The 23,239-nt window shown below is 40.1% G+C and overlaps 1 protein-coding gene across 5 annotated transcripts in view; it reads left to right on the forward strand.

Moving 5' to 3' along the window:
* Nucleotides 1–23,239, forward strand: part of CTDSPL2 (CTD small phosphatase like 2) — a 99,134-nt gene that overhangs the window by 32,089 nt on the left and 43,806 nt on the right. The window lies entirely within an intron of this gene.

The following is a 23,239-nucleotide window of genomic DNA, read 5'->3' on the forward strand; positions in this document are numbered from 1 at the left end:
AAAGAACATTACTAAAAGAAAGAATGGACACAGACCGGGAGTCTTGTACTCCAGATTCATATTCTGGACCAACTTGAGTGACCTAAGGAGAGAGTCATTTACCCCTCAAGCCTCAGGAAGATAGTAAAATGGCACTGATACCAACTGCTTCGTCTATCTCAGAGTTGTTTTCAGATTAGATGGTACAACAGGTAGAAAAGCAGTTGGATGAATTTTATTTTATTTTATTTTATTTATTTATTTTTGAAACAGAGTCTTGCTCTGTCTCCAGGCTGGAGTGCAGTGGCGCAATCTCCGCTCACCGCAACCTCTGCCTCCCGAGTTCAAGTGATTCTCCTGCCTCAGCCTCCCGAGTAGCTGGGACTACAGGCGCCCGCCACCACACCAGCTAATTTTTGTATTTTTAGTAGAGACGGGTTTTCACTGTGTTGGCCAGGATGGTCTTGATCTCCTCCGCCTCGGCCTCCCAAAGTGCTGGGATTACAGGCATGAGCCACCGCGCCCGGCCTCAGTTTGATCAACTTTAATGCACTCTACCGATGTATAGTAGTATTGATTGTGTGTAGTTTTTTTATGACTTTACTATTTTTGTGTTCTTTCTTAGAATAATTATTTATATGGTAAATTTTTCATTATAATGGAAGTGTATTACTTTCTTAAGCAGAAAAATAAATTACTGGCTGACTTGTTCATAGGGATAGATTTTGTTGTAATAGAATTAACAAAGCCTAATTACTGTAAGTCACTGGGCAAGATTTGGAAGTATTCTTGGTTTGCATAGGGTTTTAATTTTTGTTTTGGTGGTTTTATTTTTTGTTTTTGTTTGTTTCTAATACTATAATTCCTTTGTTAATTTTAAGTAATTAGAAATTTTAAAAAGTTTCTGAATTTATGTAAACTGAGAAAATATTCTAATATTATCATATAACAAAGATGAAATATCTTCCAGAAGCCTGAATTTCCATCTCTATAAATTCCTAATGGGTTGTCATCAGCCTCTGTTGATGGGAACCTTGCTACGTATTATTACTTCGTTCTTCTGAGCAGCTTTAGTTGTCATAAAGTGCGTCCTCATCTTTTTGCTTTCTCATGTTACTTTTTTGTAGTTTTTTCCACTTGAAAACAGATCTGCGTTTCCTTACATGTGCAAGTACAAACCTTCAGTCATTATACAGGGCAGCTATTTCTAGTTTTCCTTATATGACATATGATATTTATCATTATCTTGGTCACCTTTATCTGTTATTCATGAAAGATAAAAACCAGAAGTGAAGATAGGTTTTTGTTATGTCTTCAGAATTCTATTCATATTTATAGTTGACCCTTGAACAATGTGGAGTTTAGGGATGCTGACTCTCCCATGTGGTTGAAAATCCACATACAACTTTTGACTCTCCAAAAACTTAACACTAATAACCTCCTGTTGACCAGAGCTTTACCAATAACATAAACAATCATTCAACACATATTTTGTATGTTATGTGTATTCTATACTGTAGTCTATTTTTTTTTAGACAGGATCTTACTCTGTTGCCCAGGCTGGAGTGCAATGATACTATCATAGCTCACTGCAGCCTTGAACTCCTGAGCTCAGTTGATCCTCCCATCTCAGCTTCCTGAATAGCTAGGACTACAGGCATGTACCACCATGCCCAGCTATTTTTAAAGTTTCTCTCCCTTTTTTTTTTTTTTTTTTTTTTTTAAAGAGATGAGGTCTCATTTATATTGCCCAGGCTGGTCTTGAACTCCTGACCTCAAGCAGTCATCCCACCTTGGCCTGTCAAAGTGTTGGTATTACACACCTGGCTTTATACTGTATTCTTACAATAAAGTAAGCTAGAAAAAAAGAAAATGTTATTAAGAAAATCATAAGGAAGAGAAAATATGTTTACTATTTAAATGGAGGTAGAGCATCGTAAAGGTCTTATCCTCATTATCTTCTAGGCTGAGGAAGAGGAGGGGTTGGTCTTTCTGTCACAGAGGTGGCAGAAAATTTGTGTATTAATGGACCAATACAATTCAAACCCAGGTTGTTCAAGGATCAGCGTACTTTTGACAGTGAATTGTTTCTTTCATTCCCATTGCCCAGGCTAGAGTGCAGTTGTGCAGTCACAGCTCACTGCAGCCTTGACTTCCCGGCTCAGGTGATGCTCCCACTTCAGCGTCCCAAGTAGCTGGGACTACAGGCTTTTGCCACTATGTCTGGCTAATTACTTGTATTTTTTAATAGAGGCAAGGCTTCACCGTGTTGCTCAGGCTGGTCACAAACTCCTGGTCTCAAGCTGTTTGCCTGCTTGGACCTCTCAAAGTGTGAGCCACTGAGCCTGGCTGAATTGTTTCTGTTAATGTGGTTTTATGTTAAATTATACTTTTTGTCCTTCTTTAGTAGCTTAATCTCTGTTGGTCAGCAAATTTTGGCTCATGTCAACTAGAACAGCAGTCCCCAACCGTTTTGGCACTAGCAGCTGGTTTCAGGGAAGACAATTTTTCCAGGGACCAGGTCAGCCAGGGTGGGGTTTAGTTAATGGTTTGGGGATGAAATTGATCCACCTCAGATCATCAGGCATCAGATTCTCATAAGGAGCACACAGTGTAGATCCCTTTATATGCACAATTCACACTAGAGTTCGTGCTCCTATGAGAATTTGCTACTATTGATCTGACAGGAGATAGGGCTTAGGCAGTAATGCTTGCTGGCTCACCGCTCTCTTCCTTCTCTGTGGCCTCATTCCTAACAGGCCATGGACTGGTACCATTCCATGGCCCAGAGGCTGGGGACTCTTGAACTAGAACACTCAGGACTTTTTTTTTTTTTTTTTTTTTTTTTTGAGACGGAGTCTCGGTCTGTTGCCCAGGCTGGAGTGCAGTGGCACAATCTCAGCTCACTGCAACCTCTGCCTTTTGGGTTCAAGCGATCCTTTTCCTCAGCATCCCAAGTAGCTGGAACTATAGGTGTGTGCCACCATGCCCAGCTAATTTTTGTATTTTTGTAGAGATTTGGTTTCACCATGTTGCCCAGGCTGGTCTTGAACTCCTGGCCTCAAGTAATCTGCCCACCTCAGCCTCCCAAAGTGTTGGGATTACAGGCGTGAGCCATCGTGCCCAGCCACTCAGGAGGATTTTTCTATAGAAATTTTTGTCCAAGTTTCTTTTTTTGTTTTAGCTAAATCTAAGATCTTTCATTAATGCCTCATTACTCAAAGATGTTACATAAGATCGGGCAAAAATCTGTTTGTAAGCTAATGTTGATTGATTGATTGAGACGAAATCTTGCTCTGTCGCCCAGGTTGGAATGCAGTGGCACGATGTCAGCTCACTGCAACCTCCGTCTCTTGGGTTCAAGTGATTCTCCTGCCTCAGCCTCCCGAGTAGCTGGGACTACAGGCGCCTGCCACCATACCTGGCTGATTTTTGTATTTTTAGTAGAGACAGGGTTTTGCCATGTTGGCCAGGCAGGTCTTGAACTCCTGACCTCAAGTGATCTGCCCACCTCAGCCTCCCAAAGTGTTGGGATTACACACATGAACCACTGTGCCGGGCTGTCTTATTTATTAATTAACATTTTTGGGTAAGGTTTTTCATACAGCTACAAATTCACTTTATTGTGCTGTAACTGAACTCAGATTTTAAAAATCATATTCTATAAGATTATTATTGAAACTAATATTTGAATGCTTTACTAAAATCGGAGTGAAATCACAATTGTCTTTTCCCAGACAACTAATCCTGTGTTAGGAGTAAATAATGTGGTTAATTTGTCACATATTAGTCTTAATGAGCTTATATGTCTTTTAATTATTGTTGCTTTCTTATCTACAATGTCATAAACCATATTCTTAATCACATATTCTAAAATTGCGTTGAGTGTCTAGACAATGCTTGCTTACGTATGTATCTTAAATACAGTGTCATTGTCTTTTTCAAAATTTGGGTAGGAGTTCACAGCTAAAACCTATTGAATATTAACCATCTTTTGATGTTTTATAGATGAGAACAACAGACTTAGTGAATTTAGGTAACTTGCAGTGTCAATAGTAACAATAACAACAATAATTATAATAATAACCTACCCAGGTTAAAAAATAACAGTGAAGACCAATACGACAGCTTTTACTTTTTTTCTTTTGAGATGCAGTTTCACTCTTGTTGTCCAGGCTGGAGTGCAATGGCATGATCTCAGCTCACTGCAACCTCCACCTCCTGGGTTCAAGTGATTCTCCTGTCTCAGCTTCCCGAGTAGCTGGGACTACAGGCATGTGCCACTATGCCCGCAACAGCTCTTACTTATAGTTATTGAGCAGTTACTATTTGCCAAGCACTGTCCTCAGTGTTTAAAGTGTAATAATTTAAGCCTTACAAACCATATGAGATAGGTGTTACTTTTATATTACAAATGGGGAAGCTGAGGCACAGGGAGGTTAAATAATAACTTGCACAAAGTTACTTAGTTTTAAGTGGCAAAGCTGGAGCCTAGTTTACCTGGCTCCAGAGCCTACACTCCTAACCACTGTATACTACTGCATCTCCAATAAGTGGTGCTGCTAGGATTTAAACCCATATGTATTTAACTGATACCTGTATTCTTTCTCCTTTATTATTCTCTGTCAAAGTGGCTGGACACTGTCTAGAAGTCCAAGAACAAGATGTTGGCCAACATGCTTCCTTCTTAGATCTCTGTTCTTGACTTGTAGATGGCTGCCCCTCACACCCCTCACATGATCAGTCTTCGGTCTGTGTATGGTCTGTGTCTGCATCTTTACAGACACTGGTCATACTACTTTAGGGGCCACCTGAAGAAATCCTCCTTTTTTTGTGGGTGTATGTGAGACAGAGTCTCGCTCTGTTGCCCAGGCTGGAATGCAGTGGCGCTGTCTCAGCTCATTGCAACCTGTCTCCTGGATTCAAGCGATTTCTCGTGCCTCAGCCTCCTGGATAGCTGGAATTACAGGCGTGTACCACCACACCCGGCTACTTTTTGTATTTTTAATAGAGATGGGGTTTCTCCATGTTGCCCAGGCTGGTCTTAAACTCCTGACCTTAAGTGATCTGCCTGCCTCGGCCTCCCAAAGTGCTGGGATTACAGGCGTGAGCCACCACACCTGGCCAAGAAAACCCCTTTTAATTACCTTTTTAAAGGCCCTATCTTCAAATACGGTCACGTTCTGAAGTATTCAGGTTAGGGCTTCAACATAAACTTTGGGGTAACACTATTCAGTGTGAATGAAATCTTTGGTCTCTCAAATACAGATTTTGTGATTCAAAGACTTCAGATTTATGAAATTATCAGCAAGATTATTCAGGAATTGTTCGTGTGCAGCCTTTCTGCTTTTTAGCACAATGAGATTTCTAATACGTAATTGAAGGCCTCATAACTAAAATGTATTTGTTTTCTACCATGAATCTCTGTATTTTTCCAAATATGGCATTTCCAGAGTTTTCCTCATAACAAAATGACCTTTTCCTCTATTCTTAACTAAATGATGTTACAGTTAAGGATCATAAATTTCCATATGAATGCAGTTTTAATGAAATACCTGTTTTTAGACCTTTTAACTAACTGTGGTCTACAAAAAGAAACACATGGCTAATACTTCCATGTGAAACAAAAATCACCCTTAATTTATGTGATGTGCTCTGATTTTTCTTTTCTGTTTTGTTTCTTCTTCTAAAGGTGATTGTATTAATTTAAATTGATTTGATAATACATTAATGGGTTAAATTTCTTAGTTTGAAAAACATGATTAGATGAAGATTTTTGTTCAAACTCTTTAACTCCGATTTGCCAAACTTTGTAGTTTTATTTGGGAATTTTCCTCCTCCTCTTTTTTTTCTTTGGACGGAGTCTTGCTCTGTCACCCAGGCTGGAGTGCAGTGGTACAATCTGGGCTCACTGCAGCCTCCATCTGCTGGTTTTAAGCGATTCTCCTGCCTCAGCTTCCTGAGTAACTGGGATTACAGGCATGTGCCACCATGCCTGGCTAATTTTTTGTATTTTTAGTAGAGACAGGGTTTCACCATGTTGGCCAGGCTGGTCTTGAACTCTTTTTTTTTTTTTTTTTTTTTTTTTTTTTAAAGACGGAGTCTCACTCTCACCCAGGCTGGAGTGCAGTGGGACCATGTTGGCTCACTGCAACCTCCATCTCCTGGGTTCAAGCAATTCTCCTGCCTCAGCTTCCTGAGTAGATGGGATTACAGGCACCCACTACCACGCCTGGCTAATTTTTTTATATTTTTAGTAGAGACCGGGTTTCACCATGTTGGCCACGCTGGTCTCGAACTCCTGACCTCAGATGATCCACCCGCCTCAGCCTCCCAAAGTGCTGGGATTACAGGCGTGAGCCACCGGGCCTGGCCAGAACTCTTGACCTCAAGTGATTCACCCGCCTTGGCCTCCTGTAATGGGATTACAGGCATGAGCCACCACGCCTGGCTTTATTAAGTTTCTTTAATTGTGTTCTTTAACTACTTGATTAATTGAAGTAATTTGCCACTTACTATGGAATGAAAAAAATCAGCTCAGACTAACTGGTGGAATTTATGGAGGAAACGACAGTTTAAGATTCATTCATGTTCATTCATTCTCTTTCCACCACCACACACACAAGCATGTATTTATATTTAGTCATGTGTCACTTGACAATCTGAAATGCATTAATTGGCAATTTTGTCATCATGTGAACATCATAGTACTTATGTGAATCTAGATGGTGTATTCTACTACTTATCTAGGCTGTGTGGTATAGCTGTTTGCTCCTAGGCTACAAACTTGTACAGAATGTTACTGTACTGGTTGGCTGGGCGCGGTGGCTCACGCCTATAATCCCAGCACTTTGGGAGGCCGAGGCGGGCGGATCATGAGGTCAGGAGATCGAGACCACAGTGAAACCCCGTCTCTACTAAAAATACAAAAAAAAAAAAAAATTAGCTGGGCGTGGTGGCGGGCGCCTGTAGTCCCAGCTACTCAGGAGGCTGAGGCAGGAGAATGGCGTGAACCTGGGAGATGGAGCTTGCAGTGAGCCGAGATTGCACCACTGCACTCCAGCCTGGGTGACACAGCGCGACTCCGTCTCAAAAAACAAAACAAAACGTAATGTTACTGTACTGATTATCATGGGCAGTTGTAACACAATGTTAAGTATTTATGTTTCTCAGCATAGCTAAACATAGAAAAGATACAGTAAAAATAGAGTATTATAATCTTACGAGACCACTGTTCTATATGTGGTCTGCTGTTGACTGAAACATTGTATGGCACATGATTCTATTTCCTTGCTCTGTCGGCTGAACTGTGTGCACATAGCACCCAGATCTTGGTTTCTAAATACTGTTCTCCACTAAAGGAACTAGGGTTCTGTCTTGTTTTATGCATATATAATTATGTCATATGCCAAATAATGAGAGTTTTGCTTACCCTTTGTCATCATTGGGACTTATTTTTTTCTTCACTTATTACATTGGTTAGGATCTGTATTACCATGTTCAGTAGCAGTGGTGAGAACAACACCCTTGCCTTGTCCTTAGGGGAAGAGAATTTGTTTTACCATTAGGTATGATGTTAGCTAGATGTTTTTCTTAGTTATCTTTTATTAGTTTGTGGAAGTTCTCTTCTATTCATGTTTGTAAAATGTTTTTATTTTGTTGTTGAGTTTTCTCAAAGGCTTTTTGGCTTCAGATTTCTCTTAGTCTTTTCTTATTTATTTATTTATTTTATTTTTTTTGAGACGGAGTCTCTCTCTCTCTCCCAGGCTGGAGTACAGTGGTGCGATCACAGCTCACCACAACCTCTGCCTCCTGGGTTCAAGCAATTCTCCTGCCTTAGTCTCCCAAGTAACTGGGATTACAGGCACGTGACACCATGCCTGGCTAATTCTTTGTATTTTTGGTAGAGATGGGGTTTCACCATGTTGGCCAGGCTGGTATTGAACTCCTGACCTCAAGTGATCTACTCGCCTCGGCCTCCCGAAGTGCTGGGATTACAGGCGTGAGCCACTGTGTCAGGCCCCTCTTATTCTCTTAATGTAGAGTAGTACATAAATTTTTTTTTGAATGGAAATCGTAACTTGGAGTTGATTTGCTGGGGATTTTTTTTTTTTAAGAATTTTTATATCTGTATTCATGGAGGATTTGTTCTGTAGTTTTGTCTTGATTTGTAATGTTTTTAAATTTTGGGATTAAGATTAAGCTGGTGCCATAAAACAAGTTGAGGACTGTTCCTCCTCTTCTGAAAGAGCTTGTGTTCGATTGGTATTATTTCATTCTTAAATATTTGGCAGAATTCACTGTTGAATTCTGGAGTGGGATTTCTAAAATGTAACTGGAATTTTCTTTGTGGGATATCTTTTACTGTAATTTAGTCTCTCTAATATAGATGAGATTATTTAGCTTTTCTCTTTCTTTTAGTCATACATGTTTTTAAGGAATTTAAGTTGATTTATTTGACATCATATTTTGTCGGTATTTATTAATTTAATACTGTCTATAGAATTTGTAATGGTGCTCCTCTTTTCATTCCTGATCTAGATAATTTATTGATCTTTATTTTGATGAGTCTTGCTTGGGTTTATCAATTTCATTATTCATTCAAAGGGATTTTTAATATTAACTGTTCATTCTGTTTAATTGATTTCCACTATTTTCAGTATTTTCTGTTTTCAGTTTGATTTACTTTTACTTTTGTAGCTTCTCGAAGTGAGAGCTTAAATCAGATATCAGTAAACATTTTCTATAAATATTTCAGGTAAGAAATATTTTAGGCTTTGTGGACAATATTGTCTCTGTTGCAGCTACTATTCAACTGCCACTGTAGATGGCTACATAAATGAATGAACATGGCTTTGGACACTGGTACAGTAGTTCCCCCCTATCTTTGGTTTTGTGTTCCATAGTTTTAGTTACCTGTGGTTGCCAGGGTCTGAAAATATTAAATGGGAAATTTCAGAAATAATTGGTAAGTTTTAAATTAGTCACCTTTCTGAGTAGCATGGTAAAATCTTACATCATCCTGCTCCATCCCAACTGGGACATTAATCATCCCTTTGCCCAAGTATCCATATGTATCTGCTGTACTCCTGTTAGTCACTTAGTAGCTTTCTTGTTTATCATATCAGCTGTGTAGATACCACTCTGTTTGTATTCAATTAATCCTTATTTTACTTAATAATGGCCCCAGAGTACAAGACTAGTGATGCTGATAATTGTTCTATTTTATTGGTAATCTCTTACTGTGTCTAATTTATAATTCAAGGTTTATCATAGGTGTATATATATGGAGGAAAAAACAGTATATGTAGTGTTTGGCACTGTCTGTGGTTTCAGGCAACCACTGGAGGGTTTTGAAAGGTGTCACGTGAGCACAAGGGGGAACTACTGTATTTGAATTTCATATAGTTTTCATGTGCCATGAAATATTATTGTTCTTTTGATGTATTTTCCTCCAACCATTTATAAATACAAAAAATATTTTTACTTTCTTGCCCATATGAAACAATTAGTGTGCTGAATTTTGCCTTTGGCTGTAGCTTGCTACTTCCTTGATTAGAACATTAATTTTACACTATTCTTTTTTTCTAATGTAGGTATTTAAAGGTATGAATTTTAAAGTACTCCTTTCTCTATATGCCATATATTTTGATACATTATTTTTTATTACTTCATTTTTCTTGTGATTTATTTTGACCCATGGATTATTCATTTCGATTCAAGAATATTAATATACTCTGTATAATTTGATTTCTTTGGTATTTTTTGGTACTTACTAGCACATATTCTATCTTGTTGAATGTTCTATATGTATTTGGGAATATATGTGATATTTCGGAGTTGTTCAGTGCAGTATTCTATAAATATCAATTAGATCCAATTGGTTGATAATATTCTAATTTTCTATATCTTCTTTTAAAGTGAAAGCAAGTTTATTAAAGAAGTAAAGAAACAAAAGAATGGTGGCTGGGCGCGGTGGCTCACGCCTGTAATCCCAGCACTTTGGGAGGCCGAGGTGGGTGGATCACAAGGTCAGGAGATCGAGACCTTCCTGGCTAACACAGTGAAACCCTGTCTCTACTGAAAATACAAAAAAATTAGCCGGGTGGTGGCAGGCACCTGTGGTCCCAGCTACTTGGGAGGCTGAGGCAGGAGAATGGCGTGAACCCGGGAGGCGGAGCTTGCAGTGAGCCGAGATTGCACCACTGCACTCCAGCCTGGGCGACAGAGCGAGACTCTGTCTCAAAAAAAAAAAAAAAAAAAAGAATGGCGACTGCATAGTCAGCTATCTTATTTTTTAATGTACTTGTTTTATTGGTTATTAAGAGAGGGATGTTAAAATCACTTATTTTTGTGCATTTGTCTACTTCACTTATCTGTCAATATTTGCTTCATGTATGTTGAAGCTTCATGTATTTATAAGCATATGACATGTTCTTAATATTATGATGTATCTCATTATCTCAAGTAATATTATTTATCTTGAAGTTTATTTTAATATTGATATAGCCATACAGTTTTCTTACTTACTATTTGCGTGATATATGTTTTTCCAGCCTTTATAAAACCTGTGTATAGATATTTACATTAGCTTTTTTTTTTTTTTTAAAGACAGAGTCTCGCTCTGTCGCCCTGGCTGGAGTGCAGCTGCGCAATCTTGGCTCACTGCAACCTCCACCTCCTGGATTCGAGCAATTCTTCTACCTCAGCCTCCCGAGTAAGTGGGATTACAGGCACCTGCCACCACTCCCAGCTAATTTTTATATTTTTAGTAGAGACAGTGTTTTACCATGTTGGCCAGACTGGTCTTGAACTCCTGACCACAGATGATCCACCAACCTTGGCCTCCTAAAGTGCTGGGATTACAGGCGTGAGCCACCACGCCTGGCCTACATTGGCATATTTTGTCTATTTATATTTAATGTAATTATTAATATGTTTGAGTTTAAAGTCTTCTATCTTACTGTGTATTCTGGATTTGTCCCATCTTTTGTTTCTCTTTTCCTTTCCTGTCATTTGAGTGAACTAGCTATTTTTTAGAATTTTATTTATCCTCCTATATCCTGTATTGACTTCTCAAAAAAAAACCTTAAACGCAATAAAATACACCTGTTCAAAGTGTTTGTTTTCTTGAATTCTGACAGATTTATGCACATGACCAAAAAGTATCCTTATTTTATACCCAACATCACCTGAGACAACCACTGATCTTTCTGTATTTATAGAGTTTCATAGGATTATAATCAGTTTATCTTGCTTCCTTCACACACACAACATACATTTTTTGGTTTATTCCGCGTTACCACATGTATCTGTAGTTTATTCCTTCCCCTCCCCTCCCGGAGTAGTATTCCTGTGTGTGAGTCTACCACAATTTGTCTATTTAAGTTGTTTCTGTTTTTTGGCTATTATAAATAAAGTTGTTAGGAATATTTGGATAAATAAGATTGATATTGCTGGATCATAAGATGTATGCTTAACTTCTTTGTAGCAGCTTTATTGAGATATAATTTATATACCAGAAAATTCACCCATTTTTTTGGAGTGTAGAAGCTTTTATTTACTTATTATTTTTTGATATAAAAAGCTGTACTTAATGTATACAGCTCTATGAGTTTGGGGATAAGTATATTCCTGTGAAACCATCACCATCATCAAGGTCATCAACGTATCTGTCACCTCCCAGAGTTTACCCTGCCCCTTTATTATGATCTACTATCTTAGAAAACTTTAAATATGTAATATAGTATAGTTAAGTATAGGCACAGCACTATGTTGTATAGTAGTATCATTCATTCATTCATTTAAAGTATAAATTCAGTAGCTTTTAGTACATGCACAGAATTGTGCAACCATTGCCTCAACTTTAGAATATTTTCATCACCCTCAAAAGAAACCTCTAGCTCCTAAATTTCCCCTTCCTCTCTATCCCTAAGCAGTCACTAATCTGCTTCCTGTCTCTATGGATTTTGCTATATTTTGGACATTTCATGTAAATGAAACCATAGTCTATTATGTCTGGCTTCTTTCACTTAGCATGTTTTCAAAGTGCATCCATGGTGCATTTGTTCTCAGGATCTCCTGGGGCTGTGTCCTGGAAATTGAATAAAAATTAAAAAAAAAAAAAAAAAGAAAAAACAAAGTACATCCGTGTTGTGGCATATATTATATCAGTATTTCCTTTTTATTGCCAAGTAATACTCTGTTGTATGGATATACCACATTTTGATTATCCATTTATCAATTAATGAACATTTGGATTGTTTTCATATTTTGACCATATGAAGAATGCTGTGAACATTCATGTATACATTGTTGTATGGACATCTATTTTCCATTGTCTTGGGTAAGAGCTTGAATTGCTGGGTTATATGATAACTTTGTGTTTAGCTTTTTAAGGAACTGCCAGACTGTTTTCCAAAGTGTTTGCACCATTTTACAGTTCCACTAGCAAAATATGAGGATTCCAGTTGTCTTGAGGACAGTCAACACTTGTAATTGTCTGTCTTTTTTATTATAGCCATCCTAGTGAGTGTGAAGCAGTATGTCATAGTTTTGATTTGCATTTCCCTAATAACTGATGGTATGGAGCATCTTTTTTATGTGCTTCTTGGCCATTTACATTTTCTTTAGAGAAATGTCTGGTATTTTAATTGTATTATTTTTATTATTGAATTGTAAGAGGTGGTTTTTTTTTTTTTTTTTTTTTTTTGGCATGATCTCGGTTCATTGCAACCTCTGCTTCCTGGGCTCAAGTGATCCTTCACCTCAGCCTCCTGAGGAGCTGAGACTACAGGCATGTGCCACTATGCCCAGCTAATTTCTTTCCCCACTTTTTGGAGACAGAGTCTCACTTTGTCACCCGCTGGAGTGCAGTGGCGCAGTCTCCATTCACTGCAACTTCTACCTCCTGTGTTCAAGCGATTCCCCTGACTCAGCCCCCTGAGTACCTGGGATTACAGGCACATGCCACCAAGTCCAACTAATTTTTTTTTTATTTTTAATGGAGACAGGGTTTCACCGGCCCAGGCCGGTTTTGAATTCCTGACCTCAGGTGATCCGCCTGCCTTGGCCTTCCAAAGTGCTGGGATTACAGGCTTGAGTCACCGCGCCAGGCCTAATTTTTGTATTTTTTGTAGAGACAGGGTTTCACTATGTTGCCCAGGCTGGTATCAAACTCCTGGGCTTAAGAGATCGTCCCACCTTGGCCTCCCAAAGTGCTGGGATCACAGGTGTGAGCCACCACACCCAGCCATGAGTTCTTGATATAATCTAGATACAAGTCCCTTTTCAGAGATAGGCAAATATCTTCTTCTATTCTGTGGACCCTTTCTGAAACACAGAACTTTTACATTTTGATGAAGTCCACTTTGTTTATTTTTTATTTTGTTGCTTGTGCTTTTGGTATATCCAAGAAACTATTGGCAAAATCAGGGTGACAGAGATTTATCCCTAGATTTTCTTTTTTTTTTGAGATGTAATCTCGCTCTATCGCCCAGGCTGGAGTGCAGTGGCACGATCTCAGCTCACTGCAAGCTCCACCTCCCGGGTTCACGCCATTCTCCTGCCTCAGCCTCCCTATTAGCTGGGACTACAGGCGCCCGCCACCACGCCCAGCTAATTTTTTGTATTTTTAGTAGAGACGGGGTTTCACCATGTTAGTCAGGATGGTCTCGATCTCCTGACCTTGTGATCCACCCGCCCCGGCCTCCCAAAGTGCTGGGATTACAGGCGTGAGCCACTGCGCCCAGCCGTATCCCTAGATTTTCTTATATGAGTTTTATACTTTTAGCTCTTTGATACATTTGAGTTAATTTTTATAGATGGTGTGAGGTAAGAAGTCATCTTCATTATTTTGCATGTTCATTTTCATTAAGTCCCAGCACCATTTGTTGAAGATACTTTTTAACTTTTGAGAAAGTGCCCAGCTATTTCACCGTCTAACATTCCATTTAACAATTTCAAGCAGTTTCCCTTGCTCACATTCTTACCAGTATTTGATATTGTCAGTCTTTTTAACTTTAGTCTTTCTACAGGGGTAGAGTATCGTATTGTTTTTAACCTGCATTGTTTTAACTTCCATTTCTGAGGCTCAGGTGATCCTTACGCCTCAGCTAGCTGGGACTACAGGTTTGCATCACCACACCGGGCTAATTTTTATATTTTATAAGAGATGGGGTTTCGCCGTGTTGCCCAGGCTGGTCTCCAACTTCTGGGCTCAGGCAGTCTACCTGCCTCACCTTCCCAAAGTGCAGGGATTACAGGAGTGAGCCACCACCCACAGAATGTTAAGACTCATATATAAAGGCCGAGATTTAACAGTTAGTTTTACAGCTTCATCAAGAACTTTCTTGGGGCCAGGTGCGGTAGCTCACGCCTGTAACGCCTGTAATCCTAGCACTTTAGGAGGCCGAGGAGGGCAGAGGGTGGATTGCCTGAGCTCAGGAGTTCAAGACCAGCTTGGGCAACATGGTGAAACCCTATTTCTACTAAAATATAAGAAATTAGCTGGGCATGGTGGTACACGCCTGTAGTCCCTTCTACTCAGGAGGCTGAGGCGGGAGATCGCTTGAACCCAGGAGGCGGAGGTTGCAGTGAGTGGAGATCACACCACTGCACTCCAGCTTGGGTAACAAAGTGAGACTGTGTCGTCTTTGTTTTAAAAAAGAAGAAAGAACTTTCTTGAGAGGAACTGGCTCTCCCAACTTGCTAAACGTGGCAATAAAGAATGCAATGGGCCGGGCTTGGTGGCTCACGCCTGTAATTCCAGCACTTTGGGAGGCTGAGGCAGGCGGATCACCTGAGGTCAAGAGTTCGAGACCAGCCTGGCCAACATAGTGAAACTCCATCTCTACTAAAAATATAAAAATTAACTGGGCATGGTGGCACATGCCTGTCATCCCAGCTACTCGGGAGGCTGAGGCAGGAGAATTGCTTGAACTCGGGAGGCAGAGTTTGCAGTGAGCCAAAATCACTCCATTGCGCTCTAGCCTGGGTGACTCCATCTCAAAAGAAAAGAATACAATGACTGTTGGGTTTCAGTGCCTTGATTTGTCTTAAGGTGCCAGTTACTATATACACCGTTGCTCTTGCATAACTAGCATAAATGTTAACACAAGTTGTTCTAGAATGGACTGAAAGACAATAAATAAATAAATGGATTCACCACTTGTGTTTGTTACCATGCATTCACAGTAACAAAACTCTTTGCTAATTAGTTGGTGCTGGTATCAAATAAATACATGTAGGCAAAATACCAAGTCCGGCCACATTAATAAGGCACAGAAGTACAATTCTCTACATACTAGATATTAACTTCTTTTTTTATGTTAGCAGATAAATCTTTCATTCAGTGATTTAACTTAGCATTGGAAAGTGGGAGGGCATGCTTCTTTTACTGACTTTTTATCTAGCAGACTTTCAGCACTATCTACTATGCAAAGATTTATCTCTCTGATATTGTTTACCCCTTTTCAACCAATGCAGTGTGATAACTTTAAGATTCTTCAGGCCGGGCGCGGTGGCTCACGCCTATAATCCCAGCACTCTGGGAGGCCGAGGCAGGTGGATCACCTGAGGTCAGGAGTTCGAAACCAGTCTGACCAATATGGTGAAACCCCGTCTCTACTAAAAATACAAAAATTAGCTGGGTGTGGTGGTGGGCACCTGTAATCCCAGCTACTCGGGAGGCTGAGGCAGGAGAATTGCTTGAACGTGGGAGGTGGAGTTTGCAGTGAGCTGAGATCATGCCACTGCACTCCAGCCTGGACAACAGAACAAGACTTCGTCTCAAAAAAAAAAAAAAAAAAAAAGATTCTTCAGACGCTTTTTCATTTTTAGTTTGAAAACTGTAACCACTTTTTGCTTTTAAAGAACTCATTATGTATATATTTAAAGTATTAAATTCCTTTTTAAAAAACTCATTCTCAAATGACAGTATACTAAATTGTCACCATTTAAATATGTCTCATCTATTTAAGTGTGTTCTATTACGTAAGATGTAGTAAGACAACCTTATGCAGTCAAAGGGAAGATATCTTTATCATGCTTTCATTTGCTATATCATGCTTTCATTTGCTATTGACAATTACATCAAGAGTCTCTGGAATAGATTTACTGCTTTGTGAGTCAGAGAATCCTGATATGTCAGTTTCTTATTTTTCAGCAGTGCACCAATGGATTGAAATCACAGCTCTTCTTACCTCCCTGTTGTAACCTAATGATTCATTATTAAGTATTAAAAAGTTACATTTTTTTAAATTTTGAGATGGAGTCTTCGCTCTGTCGCCCAGGCTGGAGTGCAGTGGTACGATCTCGGCTCACTGCCAGCTCCACCTCCCGGGTTCATGCCATTCTCCTGCCTCAGCCTCCTGAATAGCTGGGACTACAGGCGCCCACCACCACGCTGGCTAATTTTTTGTATTTTTTAGTAGAGATGGGGTTTCACTGTTAGCCAGGATGGTCTCGATCTCCTGACCTCGTGATCCGCCCGCCCCGACCTCCCAAAGTGCTGGGATTACAGTCGCAAGCCACTGCACCCGGCCACAAATTTTGTTTTAAAATATTACTAAATTCCGAAATAACTTTTATGTAAAACTTAAAATTTAGAAGTAAATGTATTTTAAATGAATATATTATTGCAAAGCAAAAGCAGAAGAGTACTCTTGCTGTGTTTTCCCATAAATATATATATACAGTCAGGTGCCAGGTAATGATGTTTAGGTCAGCATGGACCACCTTATGGTCCAATAAGGTTATAATACCATATTTTTACTGTACTTTTTTCTGTGTTTAGGTACATGAGTACTTAACATTTTGTTATAATTGCCTACAGTATTCAGTATAGTAGTTTGCTGAACAGGTGGGTTGCCTAGGAGTGATAGGTGTGCGGTAGACAATATCATCTTGGTTTGTGTAAATACGCTGTATGATTGTACAGTGATGGAATTGCTAAAGATGCTTTTCTCAAAACATATCCCAGTTGTTATGTGATGCATTACTTTATATAGAAAAATTTTGAAATTGCAAAATAATAATTTACTAAATCATAATGAAGTTACAGAAATTATAGCAGGTATAACTAGATAATTAGTAAGAGCACAGTAGAAGTGCACAACACAAGGTTGGGCACCATGGCTTATGCCTTTAATCCTAGGACTTTGGAAGGCTGTGGTGAAAGGATCGCTTGAGCCCAGGATTTCGAGACCAACCTGTGCAACATAGTAAGACCTCGTCTTTTCAAAAACTTTTAAAAACAAATTAGTCGAGCGTGGTGCTGCACACCTGTAGTCCCAGCTACTTCAGAGGCTGAGGTGGGAGGATCACTTGATCCCAGGAGACAAAGGCTGCAGTGAGGTGAGATTGTGCCACTGCACTCTAGCCTGAGTGACAGAGCAAGACCCTGTCTTTAATAAAAAGGGGAGAAAAGGGGGCCAGGCGCAGTGGCTCATACCTGTGATCCCAGCACTTTGGGAGGCCAAGGTGGGTGGATCCCTTGATCTTAGGAGTTCCAGACCAGCCTGGACAACATAGCAAAACCCCGTCTCTACAAAAAAATTTTGTTTTCAATTTGCTGGACTTGGTGTGTGCCTGTAGTCCCAGCTACTTGGGAGGCTGAGGTGGAAGGATGACTTGAGCCTGGGAGGTCGGGGCTGCAGTTAGCTAAGATCGTGCCATTGCACTCCAGCCTTGGTGACAGGGCAAGACCCTGTCTTTAAAAAAAAAAAAAAAAGTACTTGCCAGGCACGGTGGCTCATGCCTGTAATCCCACCACTTTGGGAGGCCAAGGTGGGCAGATCACCTGAAGTTGGGAGTTCGAGACCAGCCTGACCAACATGGAGAAACCCTGTCTCTACTAAAAATACAAAAAATTAGCTGGGCATGGTGGCGTATGCCTGTAATCCCAGCTACTTGGGAGGCTGAGGCAGGAGAATCACTTGAACCTGGGAGGCAGAGGTTGTGGTGAGCCAAGATCGTGCCATTGCACTCCAGCCTGGGCAGCAAGAGCGAAACGTAGTCTCAAAAAAAAAAAACAAACAAAAAAACTTAACACAAAGATCTTTTATATGTATTCACATATTTTCCATTATGTTATTCACCCAACGCATTTAGGATTTTATCTGGTACTATTTATCTGATGCCTGCAGAACTTTATTTAGTATGTGTTTCTCACCAATTTTCTTAGTTTTATGTCTACATTTTTTGAGCACATACTCATTACATGCTATCCTTTATTCAAATTTGGCTTAGTTCTACAGGTTCTCCATCTGTTTGATGTGCTTGATGTTTATGCTTAGTCTTAGCATCATTGTCTGAAGCTCATTTTTGTAGTGAATTCCTTGGAAAAGATTGGTGGGGCTGAGCATGGTGGCTGACGCCTGTTATCCCAGCACTTTTGGGAGGCTGAGGCGAGCAGATCACCTGAGGTCAGGAGTTTGAGACCAGCCTGGCCAATATGGTGAAACCGTCTCTACTAAAAAAGAAAATACAAAAATTTCCTCAGTGTGGTGGCAGGCACATGTAATCCCAGCTTCTCGGGAGGCTGAGGCAGGAAAATTGCTTGAACCCGGGAGGTGGAGGTTGCAGTGAGCTAGATTGCACCACTGCACTTCAGCCTGGGCGAGAAGAGCAAGACTCTGTCTCAAAAAAAAAAAAAGACTCATGAGAAGCATATTCTGAGCTTTTGCATGTTGATAACAGTGCCCTATATGCTTGAAAATCTGTTTTGCTGGATATAAAATCCTTAACTCACATTTTTTCTTGGTTATTTTAAATGTTATTCTATTTTCTTCCAACATGAAAAGCGTTTCTGTCAAATGTTTGATAATATAATTTTTTTTAAGTTGCTAAATTAGAACATGTCTTGGATTGAGCTGGGGCTTGGTGGCTCAGGCCTGTAATCCCAGCACTTTGGGAGGCCAAGGCAGGCAGATCACTTCAGGTCAGGAGTTCAACACCAGCCTGACCAACATGGTGAAACCCCGTCTCTACTAATAATACAAAAATTAGCTGGGCGTGGTGGCAGGCGCCTGTAATCCCAGCTACTTGGGAGGCTGAGGCAGAATTGCTTGAACCCAGGAGGCGGAGCCACTGACTGCACTTCAGCCTGGGTGACGGCTGTCTAGCCTGTCTCAAAAACAAATAAAAAATAATAAAACGTGTCTTGAATTGACATGCCACTCCTGGCTTTTACATTTTCTTCATTTGTTTTTATGTCTGTCTTCATTTCTTTAAAAAAAAACAAAAAACAAAAAACAAGTTTTCTCCCTTGCCGGGTGTGGTGGCCAACAGCTATAGTCCTGGCTGTTCAGGAGGCTGAAGCAGGAGGATTGCTTGAACCTGGGAATTTGAGAGCAGTTTGGGCAACTTAGTGAAACCCTGGCTCTCAAAAAAACAAAATTGTTCATTTTACCCTCTTTCTTATAAGGTATAATCTTTTGTTTACTCTCTCAGGCCCCTTGTAGTATAGTCTTTATTTCTGAAATGATTTGTAAAAATTTTTTTGTTCTGTTTCTTAGTTTCTGAGTTTTTCTTCCTCTGCTGTATGTCTCATATTTTCTTTCCTTTTTTTTTTTTTTTTTGAGACAGGATCTTGCTCTGTTGCCCAGGTTGCAGTGGCATGATCATGGCTCACTGCAGTCTCAAACTCCTGTGCTCAGGTGATCCTCTTGCCTCAGCCTCTTTGAGTTGCAGGGACTATAGGCACATGCCACCATGATTGGCTAATTTTTAAATTTTTGTGTAGAAATGGGATCTTGCTGTGTTGCCCAAGCTGATCTCAAACTCCTGGCCTCAAGTGAGGCTCCTGCCTCGACCTCCCAAAGTGCTAGAATTACAGACGTGAGCCTCCACACCAGCCTCATATTTTCTTATTTTGTCTGATTTTGAAATAGAAGATTATAATTTTTATCTTTTCCCTATGCATCTTTTTCTGACATGTGTTCTTTATCTATAGAGGTATTGTTCTGCTCCACGTGTGTTTCATTATAGTAGTTTTGTGTGGGATTTGATATCTATACTTTCTTGCTCATTTTTATGTGAAATTAGTTTTTCTGAATTTTCAGAAAGTTATGTAGTTCAGGGTATCTCTTTGAACAAATTTTGTTTTTATGTAGTGTTTTTAAATATTGATGATGCTTTTTGAGTTTTGTCTTTTATTTCTACCATGTGTTTATTTGGAATTTCTCTTTCTTTTCTCTCTCTGCCTGCCCTACTCACATTTGATTCCACTCCCAATACTTCCTCCTAAGTATGGAAACTTGTCCTAGAAGGGGGCCATAGTTGGTCAGTTTCAAGAGTTCATAGGAGCAGACTGTTCCTGTCATTTCAATTCTAGCCATAGACCCCCTATGCTATTGGATTGGACAGCAACTCCCCAACTCCCCTCCCCCTTATTTCATTTGCTATTCTCAAATTGGCCTGCCGTGGTTTCCAGTGACTACCTACCTGTTAGGTATTTGGGGCTTCTTTTCTCAGGTGTGCCACCTCACTTGTTGCTTATTTCTGTTTTCCTTTGCACTGGTATATATGGACATTTAGTTATTGTGCCTGTTGGTTTGTTCTCATCTGCTTGCATTTTTGAGTGTGGGGGATACCTTGTCTTCTGGTTCCGTTGTAAATGTTGCCCATGGGTTTTTCTTGCCTTTTCAGTTCTCTGTATTTACATGGGGATTCATATATTTAAGAACACCTTCCCATGATTTTCCCCTTAATTACCTATCTTAGAGACAACTTTCAAAAATACAAATTTTGCACTGAGGTGGAAGGATAGCTTGAGGCTAGGAGTTTGAGACCAGCCTGGGCAACATAGCGAGACCCTGTCTCTACAAAAAATAAAAACATTAACAGGGCATGATGTTATGTGTCTGTATTCCTAGCTGCTTGGGAGGCTGAGGCAGGAAGAATGCTTGAGCTTACGAGTTTGAGGCTGTAGTGAGCCGTGATTGTGCTACTACACTCCAGTATGGGCGACAGAGACCCTGCCTCCATGAAAAAAAGAAAAAAGAAAAATACAGATTTTAGAGAAGACATTGTAGGATTATTGTATTTAGTGAAACAGCTTATATAGTAATGGTAGAAACTGTCTTTCCTAGTTCGTCTTCCTCTTCTAAAAAATCCTACCATGTTCAAAGTATACCCAAATTTTACGGTTGAATGTTCACAGAAGACTAGGATTGGGTGACAAATTGTCTTTCAGAATTGGATCATCAGGCTGGGCACCATGGCTCATGCCTGTAATCCCAACACTTTGGGAGGCTGAGGCAGGAGGATTGCTTGGGGCTGGGAGTTCAAGACCAGTCTGGACAACATAGCAAGACCCTGTCTCTACTGGGGGGAAATAAAAGGATTGGATCATTAGGCATTTCAATGAATTATTCTGAAGAGTACGATTTTACTGTCAATGACTGCAGAATTTTAGTCTTGACCTTAATAGCTTCCTCTCCCGTTTTAGACATGTAACCAGAAGTATTTGAGTGTGTTCTAAAGTGACCGCCTTATAGTCTGTTCTGCAACAATATGTGGTGCCCCTACAATAATATTATTTAGCTTACTCACTATTGGTAAACAGGGGAGTAGTATCAATAACATAGTAGGGGGGAGGGGTTTGTAGATGATTTTCTTCTAAACCAGACAACAAACTGAATAATTAGAGTTGAATTTGATATTCTCTTCATCAGGAAAGTAAAAAGCCTCCAGTTCAGCTGCTACATAGGCACAAGTCCTTTCACCTGTATTTTTATTTTTATTTTTTGAGATGGAGTTTCACTCTTGTTGCCTAGGCTGAAGTGCAATGGCATGATCTCAGCTCACCACAACCTCCACCTCCCGGGTTCAAGCGATTCTTCTGCCTCAGCCTCCCAAGTAGCTGGGATTACAGACATGCACCACCATGCCTGGCTAATTTTGTATTTTTAGTAGAGACAGAATTTCTCTATGTTGGTCAGGCTGGTCCCGAACTCCCAACCTCAGGTGATCCGCCTGCCTCGGCCTCCCAAAGTGCTGGGGTTACAGGCTTCAGCCACAGCGCCCGGCCTATTTTTATTTTTAATTAAAACTGATAATCTGCAGCAGATATTCTCTCTCCAGAGAGGTACACCCTGGTCTAGCAGGGGCTCTTCACATGTGGCAGTTTGCATTTCCTTTTGTGCCCAACTTAACAGCAGCCCTGCTAGCTTAAAGCTTCACTTTTCCCATAAGCCCCTGTTTCTACTTCATTGTTTTTAGTACCCTTTATTATCCCCTGAGGTAGCATTCCAGCCCTCTTAGCTGCCTTACCTGGGTAGGGATGTCCAAGTTATCTCTGGTGGTCCCAGTCGTTGTTGTTTTAGAGACAGGGTCTCACTTTGTTGCCCAGGCTGGGGTGCAGTGGTGCAGTCATAGCTCCCTGCAGCCTTGAACTCCTGGGCTCCCACCTAAGTCTCCCAAGTAGCTGAGATTACAGGCATGTGTCACCAAGCCCAGCTCCAATCATTGTTTTTGTTAGTGCTATGGTTACAAAGTTACAGGGGCATGAACTAATCTGCCCCAACATACCTCTCTCCCCTTCTGGACCCATTTTTTCCATAAGTTTTGTTACTTTTATTGTTGCAGAATGCAAGGTTTTCATGAATGTATGTATGTATGTTATAGCAGCTGTACTAGGACATTTCAGGGGGAGGCTAGGACTTAATGTAGTTGAAACTGCTGTATTATTTCTGTTCTTCAAAGACTTTATAAAGAGAGCTCCTGTATTTTTTGATAATGAAGATTCCATGTTTGTGATAGGAGGCTCCCCGATTCTCATTTTAAAATACAGGAGAATAGTACATGGTCAGAATTGGAAGGATTTTATTGTGGATCACTGAGGCATTATTGTATGCTATTGTAATTTTCACCATTTACAATGCCAAGTTTTGTTTCAGAAATAATGCAGCAATATCCAACTTGTAGAAAATGTATGTTAGTGCATTTTATTAGTTGCTGTAGGGTAAAAACATTAAATACAAAAAAGTAGAGATGAGAATGTTGATTATATGTATCAATTATATATAATATATAAATTTGAAGATCTAATCCTTACCAAAAGATTTCAGGTAGTCTCATTAAAACAGCAAGGAATTATGTAGGGCAGTATTACAGTAATACTAGAAAATCACTCATGTGGCTAGGTGCTGTGGCTCATGCCTGTAATCCCAGCACTTTGGGAGGCCGAGGCAGGCGAATCACGAGGTCGGGAGTTCAAGACCAGCCTGACCAATATGGTGATGCCCTGTCTCTACTA

Source organism: Gorilla gorilla, chromosome 16 (assembly GCF_029281585.2).
Source record: "Gorilla gorilla gorilla isolate KB3781 chromosome 16, NHGRI_mGorGor1-v2.1_pri, whole genome shotgun sequence".
Lineage (NCBI taxonomy): Eukaryota > Metazoa > Chordata > Mammalia > Primates > Hominidae > Gorilla > Gorilla gorilla.